The following is a 12,111-nucleotide window of genomic DNA, read 5'->3' on the forward strand; positions in this document are numbered from 1 at the left end:
GCCTTTCCCCACCCCTGCTGAAGCCTACAGAGTGCTTCTGGGGGCTGAGGAAAGGCAAAAATGCCTCCGCTTTTGTGAAAAATGGCCCATTGTTCGCAGAAATGGGATACGGGGGCAGGGTTTTGGGAGGCCAAAAAATAGCTACATTCAGTGTATAAGACGCACTAACATTTCCATACTCTTTTTTTGGGGGGGAACGTGTACTCCGAAAAATACAATAGCTGATATGCCCTGTCAAATGAATAAGTGTATTACTTTTTTCTGAATAACCATTCTTAAAAATCAGACACAGAAAGAGAGGACCTGCCTTAGATGTTATGCCTATAACTTTATTTAACAGTAAAGACATTGGCAAAAAAGTAAATAATAGGGTGCATAGAGCAATAGTAATCAGCACTAGCATATGGTAATAGACAATATTTCTAGTACTATATAGTATGATAACCGAGTTTCGAGTTTCATTTTATTTATATGCCGCCCTATTCCTGGCGGGACTCAGGGCGGCACACAAACCCAAGGAGGGGAAGGGAAAAACACAAAAACTACAAAAGTACAGGGCATTTAAAAACAACCAACAGCCACACAATTCGAGAGGGGAAGGGAACTCATCGACCCCAGGCCTGCCGACACAGCCAGGTTTTAACGGCTTTTCGGAAGGCCCGGAGAGAGGTGAGGGTCCGAATCTCTGCAGGGAGTTCGTTCCAAAGGGCCAGAGCCGCCACAGAGAAGGCCCTCCCCCGGGTAGTGGCCAGATGACATTGGCTGGTAGACGGAACCAAGCATATTTCAGAGTGTATTGTATGGCAAAGCTTTGTGATGCAAAATATATGTCTGTTACATTGACTTATTTAAATCTAAAATAAACTGAATAAACTTCAATGTATGATCCTAACAATATGATGCAATTTCCATGTTGGCAGTAATGTTCTAGGCCAGGGGTGTTAAACTTGATTACATTGAGGGACGCATCAGTGTTGTATTTGACCTCAGAGGACTGGGGTGGATGTGGCCGGGGTGGGCATGGACAGCTTGACATCACTTGGGGCAGGGGTGCCTATGGTGGCCTGAGTGCTTTGCCAGTGAAAACGGGCTCCCAAGCTCCGTTTTTAGCTTTGATGGCCTCCTGCAACTCTCTGCCAGCAAAAACTGAGCTAGGGAGAGCCATACATGGCCCTCCCGAGTTCTGTTTTAACTGGCAGGGGGTTACAAGAGGCCGTCGCAGCTGAAAACAAAACTCATGAGGGCCATGTGTGGCTCTTTCGAGCTCTCTTTTCACTGGCAGAGGCACTGTGGGCCAGTTCTATGCTGTTTCCAGGGCAGCCCCGCAGGCCAGATCTAAACACCTCATGGGCCAGATCTGGCCCCCAGGCCTTGAGTTTGACACCCCTCTTCTAGAAACTATAGAATCAGAGTGGAATAGAGCTGGAAGGGATTTTGGAGGTCTTCTAGTCCAGCCCCCTGCTCCAGCAGGAGATCTTATACCATTTCAGACAAGTGACTGTACAGTCTCTTCTTAAAAACCTCCAGTGATAAAGCATCCCCCATGTCTGAAGGGAAGCTGTTCCATTGGTTAATTGTCCCCACTGTTAGGAAGCTTCTCCTCAATTCCAGGTTGCTTCTCTCCTTGATTACTTTCCATCCATTGTTTCTTGTCCTTCCCTCTGGTGCTTTGAAAATAAATTGACCCCCTCTTCTTTGTGGCAGTCTCTCAAATACTGGAATACTGCTATCATGTCCCCACTAGTCCTTTTCTCTAGACTAGTCAACCCCAAATCATCCAACCGTTCTTCATATGTTTTAGCCTCCAAGCCTTTAATCATCTTAATTGCTCTTCTTTGCACTTTTTCCAAAGTCTCAAACATCTTTTTTTGTAATGTGGTGACCAAAACTGGATGCAGTATTCTAGGTGTGGTCTTACCATGGCTTTATAAAGTGGTACTAATACTTCACATGATTTTGATTTTATGCCTCTGTTTATACAACCAAGGATTGTATTAGCTTTTTTGGCTGCTGCACACTGCTGACATGTTTAAGTGATCATCCACTAAGACTCTGAGGTCCTCTCACAGTTACTGTTTTGGAGTAATCTGTACTTGTATCTTTGGGGGGGGGGTTGCCCAGGTATATAACTTTGCTTTTCTCCACATTAAATTTCATTTTGTTGGATAGGGCCCATTGTTCAAGTCTGTCAAGATCTTTTTTGGATCCTGAGCTTGTCTTATGGATGTTGGCTATTCCTGCCAGTTTCTGTAAATTTGAAGAGTTCTCCTTCTATTTCCTCATTTATGTCATTTATGAAGATATTGAAGAGCCTAAGGCCTAAGATAGAACCTTGTGGTACCCCACCACTTACTTCCCTCCATGTGGATGTGGTACCATTAAGGACTACTCATTTTAAAAATCTGGAGTAGTTTAAAATATCTTGAGAACATCTCACTTAGAAATGAGAGGGTTCCACAAACAATGTAGCATAAAATATGAATTTGTAATTACTATTTTTTTACAATTTTACAAACTAGAATTTTAAATTTCAGCAACACATTCTCTGCCCTGTTTCTGGGTGGGCATTGCCATTGTGGGCATGGCCTAGTTGGCATCCTGCACCATGGCGGGAGGGGGGAATATTTGCCTTCCCAGGCTTCAGAGGCTTTCCTCAAACCTCTGAAGCCTGGAGCTGAAAACTTCCTCCCCCCCCCCCCCCAGACTCCAGAAGTCATCCAGAGTAGGCTTCCAGAACTTTCAGGAGGCTAATTTCCCCGCCCCTCCCTGAGCCTATGCACGGACCCTGCACTTACCTTGCATCCAAAATGAGGTATGGAGACTCCTGGGAGGGGAGGGGGTGGGGGTGGGGCCAACGAGGGGTGGGATTTGGAGGTTCTCCAAACTGGCCATAACATTAGCTATGGGTCCTCCCGAACCCAGGTGAACCCATAGCAGCCCACCCCTGCATCCTCTGGTATGTGTGTGTATGTATGTATATATGCATATATCATATTAATTTTAATTTATTCTGCCCTCTTATGACTACACCTACATTATTTTAATTTAACAAACTAGAATTCATAATTATTTACAAATATATTAAACAGTTACAGAATAATTGGAGAACATATATTTCAAGTTAGCTGTTCAGGAAGTTTTGGGTGTTGTGTAGAGTTACTCACTTTGAAAAGGTAGTTATTTAAAATTACTTCATAACTCTCAACTTTCTAGCTTTTGGAATAGCTTTCCTTCTTCTCCCGCTCACTTCTTCCTTCGTTAAATTTATAATATATAGTTAGATGAATGGTAATGAGTGCATTTTTAAAAGACCTGGAGAGATTAATTGGGAGTAAATCATCAGAAAACTTCTATGTGGCCAATAAAAATTGGCACCTACATGAAGAAACGTATAGAACTACATGTTATCATATACTTCGCTAATTTTAGATAAATCAAAATAATATAATTAGAGTATTCTTTAAGAAAAAAAATTAAATTAAGAAAAAAGTAATATCCCTTTTAGACAAAGCTACTCCTAATCCCAATACAATACAATTAATATCATTATTTTCTTTCCATACTGTGATTTTAAGTGGTTATGTGAAAAGTTTTCTCCCCCTCTGGTTTTTCCTCCAGGTAAATAATTTGGTGTGGACCTACAATGAGGTAACTTCATCCTTTAGAAACCATGCTGTTTTCCAGCAGGAACACCAATGTTTTTTTTCATGCTTCAGTGACAAAGATTTGTAGCTTAAATGTCCTCTCATTTACAGCTATTGGACAGAACAGCATTCTTTTCCGAACAACATGAAACACATTGATTTTTCATAAATGATAACACAAACTTTTGTTGGCAGGGAGAAAGAAATGGATGGCAATAGTCAAATTCATTTGCAAGGCAGGAAGAAGCTAATTGAATACATAATTGAGGCAAAACTCTTGAGCAATAAATAATTGTAAACCTGAAGGATAAAAGCTCTCTGTGTGTGTGTTGGGATTCAATTTTTTTTACTACTGGCTCTGTGGGTGTAACTTGCTTGGTGGGCGTGGTTTGGTGGTCATGTGACTGGGATGGGTATGGGTTGGTGGCCATGTGACTGGGTGGGCATGGTCTGTGGCCATGTGATTGGGTGGGCATGGCTTAGTGGTCATGTGACCAGGTGGTATGGCCATGTCGATGTCACTGACTTCTTTGCTCTAATGAATGACCTACAAAAAGTTAGTTTATTATTTCATGCACATACTACTTAAATAAGAATAAAACAAGTACACAAAACAATAAAAGAGGCACACAAGTACTTACATAAAAATGATAAAAGTGTTGTGTGTCATCAACATCACTAATGAATGACCTGCAAAAAGGAGTTATACAAAAAGGAAGTTTTTAATTTCTTGCACTTACTGCTTAAATAAAAATAAAACAATAAAAGAGGTACACAAGTACTTACATAAAAGTGTTATTTGTCTTTAACTTTAAGATGTTTCCACATCGTTCTTTCATTGGCACCCTCCTCACTTGCACTTTTCTTCATCTTGACTCTCGGATCATTGGCTGTGTGAGGCTGTGCTCTTAACCATTTTTTGATGGTAGGAATAGGGTCCCATTCTTTTAGAGGTAGGCCAATTACACTAATGGTCATCAGGTTGGTTATGTTGGAAACAGTGTTCTGTGTTCTGATTATATGCAGTTCATTTTTTGAAAAACCCCTTTCCGTTTCTGCTGAACTTACAGCAATTGTTCTGACAATATTTTAGCTTTTTTAATACTCTCAGGAATTGCATAGTTCTTTGAATCTTTTAAAACATTTTCTATGAAATCTCTATAATCGTTCATATTAATTTCATAATTAAAAATGCCATTAAATTCAAGCAATTGTTCTTCAGCTTCGGGCCATGGAATTACTACTACTTCAATATTCCAGTAATCTGGCTCCAAAAAATTGAGAAAACATAATTTATTCATGTCTTGCAATTGGCTACCTGTTTTTAAATGTTCACAATCCACTAGTCTTTTCTTCAAATTTGTTATGGTGCTTTCAACAAGTCTTTCCTGAGGAAGTCCAACAAATCAATGATTTTGTACAAATTTTATATTTTTGAAGATTTCTGAAGTAATTAATTCATCAATCTTTTTTTTGGGTACGGACCCTTTCCCTTTCTAAGCATTTCAAATGCTTTAATTGCTCTCAGCACAAGTTTTTCAGCCGTTATGATGTCTGTATTTCTTCCTTGCAGTGCATTTGAAAGAAGAGAATTTCATTTAGAATGTCAATCATCAATGTGAAATCAGTCATAAAATATGTATTTTCAAGATGGGCAGCCATACCTGAGTATTTTTCATTTGCATGGTAATACTGATGTAGCACTGGATAAGTATGTCACACAGCTAGGGTTGACCTTAAACTACAGGCAACCCATCCTGGTCCCAAAACTCTACCAATTTATACAATTTCAATTCCAAATTGTTCAGATATTTTGAAAAGTTCCATTTGCCTCTTATAGTATTTATGAAAAGTAGTGTATACCTTGTCAATAAATATTTCAAAATGATTTAGTTGCTTAATTTCCTTTATGGTGTCATCTAAAACAAGTTGAAGGCAATGGTTTAAGCAGTGCCATATTATGATGTTTGGAAGCTCTTTTGCTATTCTAGTGCTCAGACCAGATTTTCTCCAAGCATAATGCTGGCACCATCAGAGCAAAATGCTATTAAATATTTTTGTAAGTAGTTCTTAGTAAACCCAACATTATGTAAACTTTCCAGAACTGAACAACGTATTGTCTCTGCATCTTGTTTTTCCAATTCAACAAACTCAACAAAAAATTTTGGTGGGTTATCTGAATCCTCAACTTTTACGAAAATTATCACATCTGTTTTTCATGATTGCATTGAGGCTTCATCAATAATCAAACATATTTTCAGATTCTGTTCAATAATGCTAGTAAACATTTCAGTTTTAATTTCTTTTACAACGAAATCAACTATTTTCACTGCAGTTGACCATGAATGTAATCCTATGCCCATATCTAGTCCATTTTCAATTTGCAATTCTATTGCATCTTCTATGTCTTTTGCCAGGCTGTAAACTTTTTTGAATATTCTACAAGTGGTACCTAAATATTTTTCAGACATCTTATCAATTCCTTTTATTATAGCATCCTGCTCCCTTTGTTTTAAGTTCTCTGTGCAAATTGTGTGAGCTTTTGATGAAAAATGTTCTGTCTTTTTTTGTACTTCTTTAGTTTTTCCTGCTGCCTCAATCTTGAAATGTTTCCATTCTTTGGATACATGAACACCTTTCTTTTTTCCGAAGTCATGTTTTGCAACCTAATTTTTTGTTTGAAACTTCTAGTTCCTCATATTTCTCTTGAAAGTTGCTATACTGATGCAATGTCCAGCAGTCAGGAAGATTACTTTCAATTTCCAAGATTGGCTTGCTGCTTTCTCCAAGTTCAAGTGGTTGTGCTTGTAGTGGTGTTTGTGGTGCTTGTGATGGTTTTGGATCATCCAAGGCCAATTCTGTAAGCTGAGGACTACAGGTAATGTAAGGGATCTCTGTTTTCAACCAACAATGTACAGTCTTTTCAGGATGTGATTGGGGTCGAACAAACAAGAAAGATATAGTTTTTCATCTAAGAAATTAGGTCAAGAAGAATGAATTTCATAGGTACATTCACAGAGCAATATTTAATTTCTTTTCTGAAATTTATTCCTCAGTTCAAAAAAGCAGGAATATATGAATTAGGTTCAGCATTTTGGTCAGCTTGTATTCAAGTCAAGTAGGTATTCAAGAGTTAGTGATGTCATGGTTAGAAACAATGGTAAAGCAACATATGGATTTAAAACCAGAAATATTTTGTTGGGTATTTTAAAGGGAATACATATTTTACACATGTTAAGAGCTGCTAGAATTGTGTTTGTACAACGGTGGAAAAACAAAGATATGAAAATGAATAAAAAATATTAGAATGTGAAGAAATGAATAAATTAACAATTAAAATCAAGGAGAAGGCTTGGAATACTTTTTAACATGGGATTTGTTTTATCAATGGCTAACTAACAGAAACAAAAGTTAAAAAGTATAAAAGAAAACGCCAATTATATGAGGAAAGTTCACTAAAATGGATAAGCAAATATTAGTATTTGATCATTATTAATGTGTAGATAGCTGTGGGACACTGCAAACTAGGACAGTTCCAGGAAAACACCAAGAGAATAACAACAGTTTCCCCTTAAAAGACTGCAGATAAAACCAGTTTTTTCCCTAATCCTAAGGACAGGAAAGACAAAGCCACTGGAATAAAAACCATCAAGGCATTGTGGGAAGTAAACCTCAAAAGGACAGTGGCAGAAACCTCACAGCACCAGAAACCTCAGAAAACAGTGCCAAGACTCAAGCCAACCCTTCCCCCTTTAAGAAAACCCCAGACAAAAACACCAGCTGAAAGGAACACTTAAGGGTAGGGTAGGCAGAGTAGAACTTGTGGAGCAGACGAGGACCCTGAACATGGGACTTATCAACCCATTCAGTGTGAGATGGGGGAAAATGCTTCCAAGCCACAAGGTATTGGACCCGGTTCCTTCGTTTACGAGAGTCCAAAATCTCACGGACCTCAAAATGCTGCTCACCCTCTATCAAAAGTGGGGTGGGTGGAGGCGGAAGAGGAGCCCTCAACGAAGAAGCAAGTTCAGGCTTCAGGAGATTAACATGAAAAACAGGATAAACTCGACTGAGGTGCTTAGGTAACTGGAGGCAGACGGAGACAAGGTTGATGATCTTGATAATTGGAAACGAGCCAACATATTTGGGGCCCAACGTCTTCGACTTCTGAGTCGTTTGAAGGAACTTAGTGGATAAATAAACCCGATCACCAACTTTATATTCATGGGGCTTAGTCCGTTTTCTATCAGCATGTTTCTTATGAGCGCGGTGTGCAGCATCTAGAGCCCGGAGTGTCAAAGGCCACACCTCCCGAAGGTGGCCACTCCACTCGGATAGTGAAGATACTTGCAGCTGCTTGCAAGGAATCTCTGGAATGGGCACAAAATCTTGCCCGTATACCACACAGAAAGGGGTAAAGCCAATGCTACTGTGCACGGAATTGTTGTAAGCCACTTCAGCATGAGGCAACAATTCCACCCAATCATCTTGCTGGTAGTTGATGAAACAATGTAGATATTGTTCCAGCACAGAATTAGTCCTCTCGCAGGCCCCATTAGTCTGAGTATGGTGGGAGGAGCTTAACCCCTGGGTGGAGCTACTCTGTTTTAGGAATTCCTTGCAGAATTGGGAGGTGAACTGAACACCCCTATCTGAAATGATGCGGTCGGGTACCCCACATAAGCGATATATATGTGAGATGAACATCTTAGTGAGAGATTTAGCGGAAGGGATCTTGGAGCAAGGAATGAAATGAACTTGCTTGGAGAATAAGTCAGTAACAACCCAGATAACTGTGTTTCCTTGACTTTCTGGAAGTTCAACAATGAAATCCATAGAGATCTCCTTCCACGGGACTACTGGTGAGCTACCGCCTGGAGCAATTCCTGGGGTTTTCCCGGAGGGCGTTTCGCCGCGGCACAGCCGGGACAACTAGCTACATAACTCTCAATGTCTTTTTTCAATGAAGGCCACCAAAATTGCCTCTTAACGAGATGCATTATTTGTATTTGTATTTTGTATTTTATTGGTCTTGTATGCCGCTCACTCCCGAAGGACTCCGGGTGGCTTACAATAAACAAAGGAAGGGGATAAATAAACAAATAGACAAACAACAATTTAAAATACACAACATTCATAGTTACGGTGGGGCTGGCTATTTCAACATGCAGGGTCTTGATGAAACCAAAGTGTCCAGCCATGCGAGAGTCATGAGCCCGTTGGAGTATGATGATCCTAATGGACACAGGGACGTATAATTTTGCCCCAATCCATCTTTTATAGTGCATTCATTCATGTGTTGTTGGAACCAGTCATCCTTTGCAAGGGTCTTCTTTAGGTCAGAGATAAAGTCTTTTGTGACCTCCAATTTTGAAGTTGTTTGACTTCTAGTGACAACAGGAGCAGCCAGGCATTTTGTGGGAATGACAGGTTGGACAACACTGAGCTTTGAACAGTTGTACTGTGGAAGTCTGGACAAAGCATCAGCCATAAAAATTTTTCCTCCCAGAATGTATTTCAAAGTAAAATTGAATCTATTGAAATGTTGAGCCCAGTGCATCTGTTTAGGAGAAAGTTTTCTGGGGGGTTCTCAACGCCTCCAAATTTTTATGGTCAGTCCACACCTCAAAAGGGTGTTTGATGCCCTCTAAAAATGGTGCCAGGTTGTTAAAGCCCAACGAACAGCAAAAGCCTCCTTCTCCCAAATAGCCCAACATCTTTCTGTGTCAATCAGTTTGCGAGAGGTGTAAGCGCAGGGTTGTAATTTACCTTGGCTATTTGCTTGAAGCAGTACCGCCCCCACTGCCACATCACTGGTGTCAGCCTGGACCACAAAAGGCGCGTCCATGTCTGGGTGCTTCAGGACAGGTTCCTCTGCAAAGAGGCGTTTCAGCTTTTTGAAAGCAGTTTGACATTCCATAGTCCAGTCCAATGGTTTGCTAGGTTTGGGCTTAGCTCCTCCTTTTGATTTAAGGAGGTTAGTTATAGGGAGAGCTATCTTAGCGAATGAGGGAATAAACTGACGATAGAAGTTAGCAAATCCCAAAAACCTCTGTAATTGCTTACTTGTACATGGGGCCTCCCATTCGGTGACAGCCTTGACCTTAGCGGGGTCCATTTCTATCCCCTTGTGGGAGATTCGATAGCCGAGGTAATCAATCCTTTCCTGATGAAATTCGCACTTGGACAATTTGGCATACAGTTCTGCAGCCCGGAGTTTCTTCAGAACCATGCGAACAAGCTTCACGTGTTCTTCACGTGTCTCCGTGTAAATAAGGATATTGTCTAAATAGACCATTACGCCTTTGTAAAGATGGTCATGGAAAACCTCATTAATCAGTTGCATGAAGACTGCTGGCGCCCCCTGGAGGCCAAATGGCATGACTCAAAATTGGAAGCAACCAAGGGGGCAGTTGAAAGCAGTTTTCCATTCATCTCCCTCCTTAATTCTGACCTGATAGTATGCTTCCCGTAGATCCAATTTAGTGAAAATCCTCTCCTTCCCTAGTTGGGCCAGCATGTCCTTCATCAGTGGTAAAGGGTAGAGGTTCTGGGCAGATATGCAGTTTAAATTTTTGAAATTAACACATAATCTGAAGGAGTCATCTTTCTTTTCTCTGAACAATACTGGTGCAGCTACCTTGGGCCTCGCTGGTTCAATGAAGCCCCTTTCCAAGTTTTTATCAATGAATTTCCTCATTTCCTCCATCTCTCTAGGGGTCATTGAATATATTTGGGGTTTTGGGAGCTTCACCCCAGGTAAAATATCAATGGTGCAATCTGTGGCTCTATGAGGGGGTAATTTATCAGAAGATTTCTCACTAAAAACATCTTTGAGGTCCCAATATTCCTTTGGAATTCTTTCCTCCCCCTCAATTTTCTCCTGGCCCCTGGCCGCCAGTGTGGGGACAGTATTAGCAGACTCTGGAGCCTCTATTTTCCCCTCAGGGGGTGTGGCAGTCCGGATCCGTAACCACCCTTCTCTCCAATTAATGCATGGGTTCCACCTACGGAGCCAAGGGAGTCCCAAAATAAGGGGGCGGTCCATCCCTGGGACCACAATAAAAGTTATTACTTCCTGGTGGGTTCCCATCCACATCTCGATGGGTTCAGTAGAAAAATGAGCAGGACCACCCCCCGCAATAGAGCCATCTATTTGGCAAAAAGCAATAGGGATTTTCAAAGCTTTCAGTTTCAAGCCCATTTTCTCAACTATTTCAGGGCTTATGCAATGTGAGCAACCAGAATATAAAAGAGCTAGAAGTTTCTCTTTTGCGCCAGAAGAGGGCACTCTAAGCTCAACTGGGATGAGCATGGGCCCTGAGCGGGAACTTACCCAGCGGTCAACATCTTCATAGTCACTATCGTCAGATGAGCTGGGACTCCCGTTTCCTCCCTCCTCTGGCTCGAAGCGTTGAGAAGTCTCCTCCCCACCCAAAGTGGTTTCTTTTCTCTTGCAGGGAGCCTTCTCAGGTTTCCTCTCCTTCTGGGGGGGGCAGAGAGGAGTGGGTCAGCTTGACTCAGCAATTCACAGCACGGTGCCCCTCCTTTCCATAGCGGAAACAAGCGGAGGGTTTGACTTTGCCTGTGAAACCTCCTCTACCCCCTTTTTCACCCTTTGGGAGGGGGGTTTGGTGGGGGAGGGGAATCCTCAACTTCTCCCTCTTCCTTGCAATGAAGTCTAGTCAAATCAAGCTCAATATCTGCAGCGTTCTCATACCAAGGCTCCAAGTGGTGGGGAATGTGTCTGTTTACGCACTGCTGGTAAATATCTCTATTCAAGCCATCTGCGAATCGATCCAACAAGGCTTCTTCAGACCATCCCCTCATATAAGCCGACAACTCTTAGAATTCCTGCACATATTCAGGCACAGTCTTTTTCCCCTGTCTGAGGGTCGTAAATTTTAACCTAGCTCGGTGCTCGGTGAGGGGGTCATCAAAATATCTCCCCATTGCTGCCATAAAGTCATCAAAATTCCTCAGGAGCGGGAGTTACTATTATGTAATCCGACCATCCAGTCAGCTGCTTTCTTCTCTAGGGCCATTAACACCATTCTTACTTTAGATTCATCAGAATCCAGATCAGGACCATATATTTGCATATAATTCTAGACCTGAATAATAAACAGCCCCAAACCGCTAGGTTCTCCATCATACTTTACACTTAAGGGTGGGACCTTAGCCATCCGGCGTCACCTGCCCCCCCCGCTCTCGGAATGTCTCTAGCCACAGGGGGAGAGGTCGGTGCTGGGTTTTCTTGCGCACACACCCCTTCAGGCCCCCCAGTCTCCTTTAAGCTAAGCAACGGGTACCTTTTCTCCTCTGCTGAATCCCTTTCCACAGCACTCTCTCGAGCACGGCGTTCACTCCATGTCTCTTCGAGGAGCTTCATGGCTTGGGACATTTTGCAGTCTTCCTCCCTAGAGCCACGCCAGTCAGCATTTTGGGTCTCCTCCTCATGACTCCA

General features: G+C 41.7%; 1 pseudogene; it reads right to left on the reverse strand.

Annotated features, from left to right (window-relative positions):
- Window positions 1–4,439: 4,439 nt before the first annotated feature.
- Window positions 4,440–9,876, reverse strand: LOC148043339 (E3 SUMO-protein ligase KIAA1586-like; annotated as a pseudogene).
- Between the last annotated feature and the right edge of the window lie 2,235 nt (window positions 9,877–12,111).

This window comes from Thamnophis sirtalis, unplaced genomic scaffold, assembly GCF_051295495.1.
Source record: "Thamnophis sirtalis isolate CommonGarterSnake01/CBP01778 unplaced genomic scaffold, rThaSir2_p1.2 scaffold_12, whole genome shotgun sequence".
NCBI classification, from domain to species: Eukaryota; Metazoa; Chordata; class Lepidosauria; order Squamata; family Natricidae; genus Thamnophis; species Thamnophis sirtalis.